General features: G+C 38.1%; 1 pseudogene; it reads right to left on the bottom strand.

The window, feature by feature from the left end:
* Positions 1 to 33: 33 nt before the first annotated feature.
* Positions 34 to 11696, bottom strand: LOC103722151 (protein CANDIDATE G PROTEIN-COUPLED RECEPTOR 7 pseudogene; annotated as a pseudogene).
* Between the last annotated feature and the right edge of the window lie 950 nt (positions 11697 to 12646).

Below are 12646 nucleotides of genomic sequence, written 5' to 3'. Positions count from 1 at the left end.
CTACATATTATCAACATAAGCAAGTTAGTAAAAACCCTTATATTTTTTTATATAAATTACGGATATTTGTACTTGATTAAATGTGAAGTTCCATGCTGTGATGCCATGATTCAAAATGGAGGGACAAAAGGAACAAAATTTATTAATGTTGGTTGTTGTTTTAAGTTGGGTGATCTTCCATCCCTAGGGTTTCTCTGGTAGCATTCTGTCACCATTGGAGATACAGGTTCATTTCAACCAGCTGGAAGTTGTAAAACGGTACCAGGTTTGCATGGGTCATAGTGATCAGAGGTAGATCTATTTCCCTGTTCCCTTTGCAGGCTTCTTGAAAAAAAACAAAACAATAATAACAGTAGGTAGAGACATGACTGGGATAAATTAGAATCAGCTTACATTCAGAATGAAACATGATCAAATGATTTCCAATTAGATACCAACTTTAGTTGTCACTGAAAACTTCTTGGATATGAGCCATTCCCATGTGGTGGTGACCACAGGCAAAGATCTGTCTCAATATTAGGGGGGGATACTTATATATTTCATTCACCGATGGCCTTTCAGCCAAAACTTCTGTACAGCCAAAGGCTTCCATATGCCACTGCAATGAATTCAAAGCTCAAATTGTTCTAACATCTCCAGTATTCCAGCTGCTGCTCCCTCCTCTACACCAATGTAGAGGTATGGGTTGTTCTCGACCGGCCGGAAGTTATCGAATGCAAACAGGTAGAAAGCTAGGCTTGCACCCTCCGCTGCCATGATCCCCCATTGATACTTATAACCGAGCAGGGAGCCAAATGCGGAGACCACCATCCTGGTGAAGTATAGGTAGGAGACTACCACCATATAGAACTGCTTGAAGAGGGTCAGCTTCTGTAGGTTCCGTGCCGCCTTTCGGTCAATCTTCGAAGCCTCCCGGAGGCTTCGAATGGACCATAAAATGGGGAAGAACACAGCACAGCAGCAGGCTGCATCCACCAGCAGAAAGATTTGGTTCCATGTAAACCACTCGACATTGGCAGGCATTGTCTCTCCGATCACCACTGATGTGATGTTCTCGATCACTTGCAATGGTATCACGATCATCACGACATTCTTCTCATGCTCCTGCAACAAGAAAAGGAGAAGATGATTCCTTCTACCTCAGAAGAAAAGAGAAAAGGGGGTAAAAAAAAGGAAAAGGTGTGTGAGAGAGAGGGAGAGAGACCAGGCCATTTTTATTTGTAAGTTGTTTTCGTTTCCACTTTTCCATGCATTTGATTTTGGTACTCTTGGGTAGATTGGTAATGCTCCTCTTACGGTCAATTTTCATAAGAAAAAATGGAAGCTAGAAAGTGTGTGAACAATGATCTCAATAATATGGTATAGATTTAGTGATCTACAAAATTGAACAATCAAAATCAGCCATATCCAGTTGGAGTAAACAAAATTTTTGAAAGGCAAAACTTTTCGAACAGATATTAGACGTTTACATAACTTTTCGGACAAATCTATCATATTTCAGGGGGTTTAATTAGTTTCCTAGAAAGGCTTGTTTGAGATCTGTAATTAATATTTCATGTCCCTCAACCAAAATCTAACGTGTTTGGATCGCAAAGTGGCAAAATGTTCATCTATAATCTAGCAATAATGTTTTCTGATATTTAGAAATTTAGTCATGTTCTCAACCTTTACTTAAATATAGAGTGTGAACTAAGTGTTGCCTTGTTGACCCTAGTGTGATTTTGATGTTTACAAAGCCATTGAGGTCATATTGTAGTACTAATGCATTTATCCTAAGTATGTCAAATGATCTAGTACATAAATATTCAAGGAAGAAAGAATTGATGCATTCTTGATACGCTTTGCTGATACAATTAAAACAACTTTCAAGAACTCATCTAAAGATAAATTTAATGAAAGAACTTGTGGAAAAACCTAAAATTCAGTTTGATAGACTTAACAGTCAAGTTTCCTTTATTGAAGTGTAATTCTATTCTTTTCATATTTAAAGAGATGAAACTTTCATGTGCCAAGCATCCTAAATGAAAATAAATGACTTGCAATATCTTTTATAAGTTATATATATGTGCAAATCTAATCTAAAGATGTGGAAAATCAGGGTTAGAGTCGATCCTAGAAAATTTGGAGCCGACCTCGGCACAATTGGCATATTTGGTACAGGTTTCGGGCCGACCTCGGCACGCCCAGAAAATTTGGCACAGAACTCGGATTGACCCCAACAGTCAAGACAGAAGCCTGTATTTTTTTGCACCCAAAACTCGAGTCGACCCAATCAAAATGCGGGTCGATCCCAACCAGCATCAACAGAAATGTGCTCTCTGAAACTTCTGTTAGAGCTGACTCCACCAAAATTTGAGTCGACCCCAGACCAACTTGAGTCGACCCCAACCAGCATCAACAGAAATTTGCTTTATGGAACTTCTGTCAGAGCCGACTCCATCAAAGTTCGAGTTGACCACTCGAGTCGACCCCAGATCTGCTTGGATCGATTCCAGCTCGACTGACAGTCTCATAGCTAGTTCTGCAGAAGTATTTTTTAAGGCTCCAACAGCTATAAACGGCTAGTTTCTTCAATCCAACGGCTAGAAACTAATATTTGGAGGTTGGAGAAGTATTTAAGAGCCACTATTCATTAGAAAAAACATCTTTGTGGGAATTTAAGTGAGCATTCAAAAAAAAGAGCATATTCAAAAGAGTTCAATTTATTGCTTCAGTTAAAATCCAAAAGAAATGTGTTGAGCAGAATTCAAGTGCCTTTAAGAGCTCAACCAACCCATTAAAGAGTGAAGCAATCTTAGCAAAGAAAAAAAAAAGCATCTTCAAAACGATAACAATTCTCTCTTTAGTGCATATTTGTTTTATTTGCTCATTAAAGAGCTTTAAATTTTGATTTACCTATTTTTCTTGTAAGGTTCTTGTTGGTGAGCTCGTAAGACCAACTATGTAGGTTTTTGTTAGTGAGCCCGTAAAACCAACTGTGTAGATTCATCTTAGTGAGGCTATAAAACCAACTGTGTAGGTTCTTGTTGATGAGCCCGTAAAACCAACTGTAAAGGTTTTTATTGGTGATCAGCCCGTAAAACCAACTGTGAGGATTTTTGGATTGTGAGCCCAGTAAAACAATCCAACTGTAATCCGAGGGATTATAATGAATTCCCAAAAGGATGCTTGGGGGGTAGACGTAGGTGCCTTGGAGTGCATCAAACCACTATACGTGCCTGTATTTGCATTGTGTTTCTTTGTACTTCTTGCTTTAGTTTTCTCATTACATTGTGTAGTTGCTCTAGCTTAATTTCTTAACTGACTTACTTGTAATTGCCTAGAGCTTAATTACTTTTGCTTCCACTGCATTTATACCTTTCACATAGGTTAAATTGTGCACTCATTTATAAATTAATTTGGGGTAATAATTCTTAGAAAACTCAATTCACCCCTCTTTTGGGTTGTCACCTCGGGCAACATGCCTAATGTTGTATTCTTGAGAATACTTATACAGCTTGAAAATGTTTAGAAAGACGGTTTTTGGTATTTAAGACCTATGAGAGTTTTCTTTTGGGGCGATGGATTAATTCTACAATTTTGCTTATTTTTTCTCCTCTTAAATCTCTCTTGCAACCTTTAATTTCTTCAATCTCTTTATTTTCTCTTCCCGAAAAATCTTTCGATTTCTACATTCGCTGTCACCACGTTACATAGTTGAAATTAATATTCGTATATTTTACTTTTATTCATCGATCGAAGCTCGAGAAATGGTCCGAAATGTAATAAAACGACACATAATTAATTGATCTCGATAATAGCTTTCACCATTAGAATAACATGCGGACTGCAACAAACGTACGGCAAAGCTGCACCATTTTTGATAGAAGATTTTATCTACCAAGTTCCAAATACAATCTTGAAAATTCTCAAAGGAAAAAAAAATCACGTAAATTACTGGAATACCTGCATCTATAGCTAGTTTTTGCATCATCTCTTCCAACATACATAAAATGCCATGGGTTAGGATGAAAAACCTGTAGATATGGCTTCAAGAAGGACCAACCAGGAGTCCCTATGAGGACGATCACAGCAAACCCTTAAAGAACCCGGACACGTAGAAGGCCACGTCCCACCCATGCGGCGTCCTGCTCTTCTTCACGCACCAACGCATCTTCCGCAGCGCACACCAGCTTGAGCTCCTCGAACAGCAGCAACGCCCCCATGACCTTGTGAATCTTGTCGACCGTCGCCCGGTGCTCGCTCGACGCAAGTGATCATCAAGACCCACACCATGAAGAACACCAATTAGTAGAGCGGGAGGAAGGTGAAGTATATTTTGTTAGCCTAGATGCACAAATATAATTGATAAATTAAATATCTTTAATATCCAAAAACAGTAAATAAGAAGAATAAACTAGCAAATAATTAATTTGACAATATAATAATAAAATGAAGAAAGAGAGAGAAGATGGCATGTGGATCGAAGCACGCTGATGCGCTGTCCCAGGAAAGTTTATGCTCCCCAAAGATTTTCTGGTGCTCCTGAACTAATTAACATAGAGTTAACCATATCCATTAAGATTCTATTCTTTCTCTCAGCTACTCCATTATATTGGGGTGAATAAGGAGCTGTCACTTCATGAATTATCCCATGTTCTTCACAAAACTAGGTCAGTTCAAATGAGGTATATTCACCTCCTCTATCAGACCTTAAGATTTTAATCTTTTTATCTAGTTGGTTTTCAGCCTCTGCTTTATAAACTTTGAATTTATTTAAGACCTCATTTTTAACTTTGATAAGATAGAGGTGACATATCTAGAAAGGTCATCTATGAAAATTACAAAATATTTGTTTCCACCCCTTGAGGTTCTCCCTGAGTCACATACATCACTATGTATGAGTTCAAGGAGATCAGAATCTCTACTTACAGAGTGAAAGGATCTTTTAGGTAATTTGGCCTCTACACATATATCACATTTATCATTACAGGTCCCAGCCTACTATGCCAAACAACAGGAGAGTCAATATGAAGAATAATAGAATTTTCATTCATAGATGGAATAATTACATTGAGTTTAAACAACCCATCACAAAGAAAACCTTTTCCGATTAAAGAGACACCATGGGTTACTACAACTTTATTTGATTCAAAAACAATTCAGTATCCTTGTTGGACAAGCAAGGATCTACTAACTAGATTTCTACGGATGTCTGGAACGTGGTGCACGTCTTGCAGAGTGAGGATCTTCCCAGAGGTAAGTGTCAGATCCACTCGTCCCACTCTAAGCACGCGCGCCACAGCATTATTACCCATGGTCACAGTTCCTCTACATGAGACCTGATAAGATGAAAACCAGGAGCGATCAGAACAAACATGTATACTAGCTCCGGTATCAATCCACCAGTCAAGTGCTAATTGCGTCATGTTAACTTCAGATATGAAGGAAACAGATCTGATAGCAGTCTCAGAGGAGTCAACCCAATAGGTTACCATGTTGGCCTGAGCGCCAGAAGTAGTAGGACCCTTACTTCTAGGTTGACGAGGAGTAGTGATCTTGTGGAAGCATTGGTTGGCCATATAGTTGGTCCGACCACAAACAAAACAGCAACGAACAGATTCTCCTTTCTCTTTCTTCTGGTTCTGAGAGAAGTTGGGTTTTCTGTTGTTGGGCTGAAAAGAGTTCCTATGGTTGAATGATTTCTTCTTGAAGGACTTGTTGTGGTTGGGACGGAAAGAACGATTCTGATTTTTGGATTTGGGCTTGGATACAACATTGTTGACTTTGGGCAAAGGATTGGAGGAGTGAGATTTTTCTCTAAAGCGATGCTGTTCTTCAATCCTAATAGAATTTAGGACTTGGGTTAGAGATAGATTACCTTGGGTGTGGCTCAAAGTCTTGGCAAAGTTTGACCACGTAGAGGGAAGTTTGTCTATAATACATGCAACTTGGAAAGACTTATCTAAGTGGGTTCCATTTGCCTGGAGTTGAAGAATCAAGGTTTCATATTCATGGATTTGATCATTCATAGGTTTGGAATCAACAAATTTAAACTTGCTAAAGTCAGAAGCTTTGAATCTCTTTACCCCGGTATCATCAAGTCCATATTTATTTTCTAGGGTATCCCAGAGATCCTTGGCACTCTTAGCTACATAATAAATATCATAAAGCCTATCAGAAAAGGCTCCTAAGATTCTATGAAGACAGTGGTAATTGGTTTCTTTTGGCGTCCTAGTGGAGGAGGCAGCATCAGTTTGAGAAGAGGAAGGAGCAGGGTTTGGGTTGTTGCGAGTAGCAGGTCGTGAAGCAGATGGGTTAGACCCACCAATGGCGGAGATCAAGCCTAGGGTGGTGAGCCAGAACCGCATTTGATTCTACCACATTTGAAAGTTTTGACCATCAAACTTTTCAGGTTTAGCACTAAGATTTTCAGATGTGTGGGAAGTCATTAATTTGTAGCTTAATACAGTTTTGACACCTGTGGAAATGAGAAGGTTTATATCAAATTATTGCACTAATATTTAATTTGAACTTTAGATGTCTAGTTGAAAAATCCAAAGAATAACAGCCAGATCAGCTCCAGATCGGTGGTGGAGCACTTGGCTCACTTAAGTACCATTTCTTAGGCACGTATGCCTTTTTGACAAGCTTTTCCTAAACACCATTATTCAATAGATAATTTTACTAGATATCATTCAATTTTATCCTAAGTGCAATATTAAGCTAGCTCCTATGAATTAACCAATTTCCGAATTTCCGTTTGAATGGAATCTGGAAATTACTCCAGGAGGAGTCCAAATGGAGGTATTAATAAACCTCTTGAAGGTTAGGCAATCTAATATTTTGTTTGAAAAATTAAGTACTAAAGTAAAGCTAGCATAAATGTGTAACAGTTAAAATATAACAATTTATAATTATGCAGCAAAATATATAATAAATGTTACAATTTAAAATCTAGTGCTAACAGTAAATAAACTTTTCTGGATTGTTAGCCTAGATGCACAAATATAATTGATAAATTAAATATTTCTAATATTCAAAAACAGTAAATAAGAAGAATAAACTAGCAAATAATTAACTTGACAATATAATAATAAAATGAAGAAAGAAAGAGAAGATGGCCTGTGGATCGAAGCACGCTGATGCGCTGTCCCAGGCAAGTTTATGCCCCCCATGCTTGGGTCTGCTGGTACAGATCTCATAGAGATACGACGATCCAATTCAGAACCACGTCTTTCCCGTCAGTGCGCCTCCAGGGAAGAAAGAAGAGCACGTTCACGTTTGCAGATAACTCAAAAGAAATTTAGAAAAATTATGAGGAGAAGAAAAATTTTCTTTATTTCTTTTCTCTCCAATGATCCCTAGAGCCCTTATCTAGACTCTTGGAATAGGGAGAAGAAAAATTTTTTTGATTGTCTTTGAAATGATCCCTAGAGCCCTTAATATAGGCTCAGGCACGTCAAAAGAAGAAGATTCCCCTCCCGCGGATTGATGACGTATCTTCTTGTGCTTCTTTGATTCTTCGGCTTATTGCATCTTGGCTGTTCATGCTTCCTTCCTTCTTCGAGGGGCCTTTCCATTCTTGCTCTTGCGCTGGATGCATGATACTTGTCATGGTTTGCTTTCTTTAGGAATTTTTCCATGTTTGCTCCCTTGCTTGTGCACGGATGCTTGCCACTTGGCCGTTGACTAATTTAGTTTTCAAAATTTTAAAATATTTAATTTAATTCAACAATTGGTGTGGCTGCTGGGATGATAAAACTCTCTCTGTAATCTCCAAATGAAAATCTTTAGAGGGAAGCACTAGTAACTGCATCTTATATCTTGAATAGAATTCTATTCAAACATAATGATAAAACTCCATATAAAATCTGGAAACATAGAAAACCTAACTTAAAATACTTAAAAGTGTGGGGGTGCTTAGCTAAAGTAAAAATTCCAAAAAATAAAAGAAAGAAAATTGGACCCAAAACAGTAGATGCAATATTTATAGGATATGCAATTGAGAGTAATGCTAATAGATTTTTAGTGTTTAATTCTCAAATAAATGAAATTAATAACAACACCATAATGGAAGCAAGAGATGCAATCTACTTTGAAAGTATATTTCTCTTTAAAACAAGGATAAATAATCAAATAAATACCAATAATAATTTAGAGACTAGTTCTAGCAAAACCAGATTTAGAGAAGAAGAAGAAGAAGAAACTAAACCTAGAAGAAGTAAAAAAAAAAACTAGAGTTGAAAAGAACTTTGGAGAAGACTACTACACATTCTTAATAGAAGACTCTTCTACTTCTTTAGAGGATGCCTTGAAATCTCTAGATGCCCCCTTCTGGAGAGAAGCAATAGATAATGAAATGCAATCCATAATCCAAAACCATACTTGGAAATTGGCAGACCTACCCTCCGGAAGTAAACTCATAGGGTGTAAATGGATCTTTAAGAAGAAACTTAGACCAGATGGAACTGTAGACAAATATAAGGCTAGGTTAGTAGCCAAAGGTTTTACTCAAAAATCTAGAATTGACTTCTTTGATGTTTATGCCGCTGTAGCTAGAATCACTACCATTAGGATTCTTGTTGCCTTGGCTTCCATTCATAAGCTGGTTATACATCAAATGGATGGTAAAACCGCTTTCTTGAATGGGGACCTAGATGAAGAGATCTACATGAAACAACCCGAACGTTTCATTGTCCCAGGTCAAGAGAAAAAGGTATGTAGGTTGATTAGATCTCTTTATGGTCTAAAACAAGCCCCCAAACAATGACACCTTAAATTTGATGAAATAATCCTAACTAATGCATTTAAAATTAATAACACAGATGAATGTGTATATTATAAAAAAAAGAATAACAAAATTATAATCTTATGTCTATATGTAAATGATATCCTAATTTTTGGAACAGACTTAGAAATTATTAATGAAGTAAAACAATTTTTATCACTAAAATTTGACATGAAAGATTTAGGAGAAGCAAACCTAATCCTTAATACTAAAATCATGAGGAATGAAGATGGAATAACTTTGTCCCAAAGCTACTATGTGGAGAAGATTCTTAAAAAGTTTCACTACTCTGATTGTCATCCTGTATCTACTCCCTATAATCCATCTCTTCATCTAAAGAAGAACTTAGGTGATCCAGTCAATCAAAGCTTGTATGCCCAGATCATTAGTTCTTTAGGATTTCTTGCAAATTATACTAGATCTGATATTGCATACTCTGTGAACCGACTGAGTAGATGTACTCATAATCCTAATAATGATCATTGGACTGCTCTAGAAAGAATTCTCAGATACCTTAAGGGTACCATATCTCTGGGATTAAACTATTGTGTTTATCCTGCTGTTCTAGAAGGCTATAGTGATGCCAACTGGATCAGTGATACAGTTAACACCAAATCCACCACTGGTTTTGTCTTCCTTTTAGGAGGTGCAGCTGCATCATGGAAGTCTATCAAACAAACTGTAGTGGCTAGGAGCATCATGAAATCTGAAATGATTGCCCTAGATACCACTAGCATTGAGGCCGAGTGGCTTGAAAATCTACTGATAGATTTGCCTCTTGAGACTTCACCATTACCTTTTATATCTATTCATTGTGACTGCAGATCTGCTATAGATAAATGCAATCAAGAAAATGCAAATGTGAAAATGAATAGGCACTTGAAAGTGCCCCATAAATTATTGAGATACAAATTAAAGAATAACTTGATTGTACTAAATTTCGTAAGATCCGAAAGGAATCTAGCTGATCAGCTTACCAAAGCATTGTCTAGAACAGTGGTTCTAGAGTTATCGAGGGTGATGGGGCTAAGCCCATAAGTAAAGTCACCACAGTGGTAACCCAACCTGAAAAGGTTCAATGGGTAGAAACAAGCTAGATAGGTGAACAATGAGGAGCACTATTTATTTTTCTCATCCCTAGGGCAACAATGCTCATAAAAAACAAGGGTTAGGTTGAGTTTTTACTCTTAATGAATCCGAGACCCATGAGGCAGAGTACCTACTTGCTCGTACCCTTTTTAGGATTCACCTATATGCGTGTAGTCGTGAGGCTGCGACTGTGGGAAGTGGGTTGTTTCCTAATAACACACATGAAGAGATACCTGCGCATGGCCATAAAGCGCAAACCCGCTTCGAGCATGTTCACGTTATATTATGTGTGATGTTGATGAAATCTGAGCCATGGACCAAGGTTCAAGGCATAGTCCACCTTGGCTCCACAGAGGTAATCAATTGTCACTAAGTGAAAGTTCAAACCGAAAGGTACCTACACCTATTACATAATATAAGATACTCAGCATTTTATTTTGATTTTTTTTTAATTTTATTTTGATTTTAAATTTTTTTAAATATTTAATTTATGTGGGGGATTGTTGAATTAAATTAAATATTTTAAAATTTTGAAAACTAAATTAGTCAACGGCGAAGTGGAAAGCATCCGTGCATAAGCAAGGGAGCAAACATATAAAAATTTCCAAAGAAAGCAAACCATGACAAGTGTCATGCATCCAGCGCAAGAGCAAGAATGGAAAGGCCCCTCGAAGAAGGAAGGAAGCATGAACGGCCATGATGCAATAAGCCGAAGAATCAAAGAAGCACAAGAAGACACGTCATCAATCCGCGGGAGGGGAATTTTCTTCTTTTGACATGCCTGAGCCTATATAAAGGGCTCTAGGGATCATTTCAAAGACAATAAAAAAAAATTTCTCTTCTCCCTATTCCAAGAGTCTAGATAAAAAGGGCTCTAGAGATCATTGGGGAGAAAAGAAATAAAGAAAATTTTTCTTCTCCTCATAATTTTTCTAAGTTTCTTTTGAGTTATCTACAAGCGTGAACGTGCTCTTCTTTCTTCTCTGGAGGCGCACTGATGGGGAAGACGCGGTTCTAAATTGGGTCGTCGTATCTCTAGGAGATTTGTGCCAGCAAACCCGTGCGTGGGGGCATAAACTTTTCTGGGACAGCGCATCATCGTGCTTCGATCCACAGGCCATCTTCTCTCTCTTTCTTCATTTTATTATTATATTGTCAAGTTAATTATTTCCTAGTTTATTCTTCTTATTTACTATTTTTGAACATTAGAAATATTTAATTTATCAATTATATTTGTGCATCTAGGCTAACATATTTTGGGCAGCTGCGTTGTCCCGCCGGCAGATAATCCTCGTCGCCACCTAGCTTCCATGGTTGTACATCTCGGTCCTCACGTCCATGGTCACCGCGACGTCGGGCTGGCAGTGGCAGAACAGCAGGCTGTACTCGTCTTGAATCATGGACCTCCACCGACCCGGTGCAGTTCGAGCCGGCGTCGAGGTCTTTGAATGCGAGGATCGGGACGATGAAGTGGGCAGAAGCGGTCGGCGTACAGCCATTCGTTCATGATGCCGGGGAAGAGCGTCTGGCGGATGAGGAAGAAGCCCATGAATGTGGGGTTGACGTCGGATTTTGGTTGTCAAGGTGGCGGCTTCCATGAGACGACTGCATGGCCGCCATGCAAGCAGCCAAATTGCTCGAAAAGGATTTGGTTCCTTCAGTCGACGACGATTTTGATGCTTTTGATCTCGGATTGGGCAAGGGGGAGGGTGGATAGGAGGAGGAGGAGGAGGTGGTGCAATGATGGTGCGTTGGGGTGGTGAGGTGATATCCATGAGATGGGGAGTATAAGATCAAGGGTGAATTTGAAGGAAAGAAAGGGTGAGAGATGATAGGGTGGTTATATTTCTTTTGAAATCAATTAGAGTGATATGGAGAAGGGATTTGAGTTTTGTTGGGGGCTGGGGCTGCCTTGTTTTGGTGAGGGAATGCCCAAAGGGAAGAGAGGAGGGGGGGTGGTAAAGCAGCAGAACCTCGCTTTGCATGGCGTGGTTTGGGGGAGGTCAGACCGAATGCCTCTGACTGTAAGTCGACATATCCATGTCATTTGATGGGTTATAAATTAAGAACTGCTGCTATGGAAATAAAACGGCCAGGATAACAGTTTTGTACCGTGTAAAGAAAGATGCTTAATATGTGCAACATATGTAATAAATGGTTATGATGATTTCGTTTTACGCAATATATATAGTTAGTACATATAGGAATATTTGATGGATGCCATATAAAGCCAAATGAATTTGTTTTAACTTGTAATATTCAGCTAGTATGCCTTAAAACCTTTAAACTACAAAAATAATAAAATAAACTAATGCTCGTAGAATATGTAGCATTTTTTAACATGTCATAACTGGTCTCCTTCAACCTTCGTACTTGTGGACCCAAGTTTAAGGAAGTGCTCAAGACCAACGCTAAATTGAGGAAGGTTTTTCAAATAAATAGGCCTTAACATGAAGAAAATTAGGAGAACTAATCAACATCAAAGTATTTAATTTTCACAGCAACGATCATTGTCCTTGTTTATTTTGCGATGCGTATATTTTTAATATGTATGCTATGATATGAAATCTTCATGCCAAGGTTTGCAGGTGTAATAAAGGGCAGAGCGAACTAAAAAACTCAAAAGAACAGGAATGTCAACAAACAATACGAAATCAACAAATGATTTTAATAGTTAATTTTGAAGATAATCATTAGCCGGACTGACAAATTTTAAAAGCAAATTCAGATTGCACTCCAACATATCGGCAGGCTTATTATGGCGTAGATATTCTAATCACATTTAAC

The sequence above is a fragment of the Phoenix dactylifera genome, chromosome 3, assembly GCF_051530095.1.
Source record: "Phoenix dactylifera cultivar Ajwa chromosome 3, Ajwa_hap1_PhDact_Kaust_v1.1, whole genome shotgun sequence".
Classification (NCBI taxonomy): domain Eukaryota; kingdom Viridiplantae; phylum Streptophyta; class Magnoliopsida; order Arecales; family Arecaceae; genus Phoenix; species Phoenix dactylifera.
Note: the sequence above shows the minus strand (reverse complement) of the source record. Positions and strands in the feature narration are given on the sequence as shown.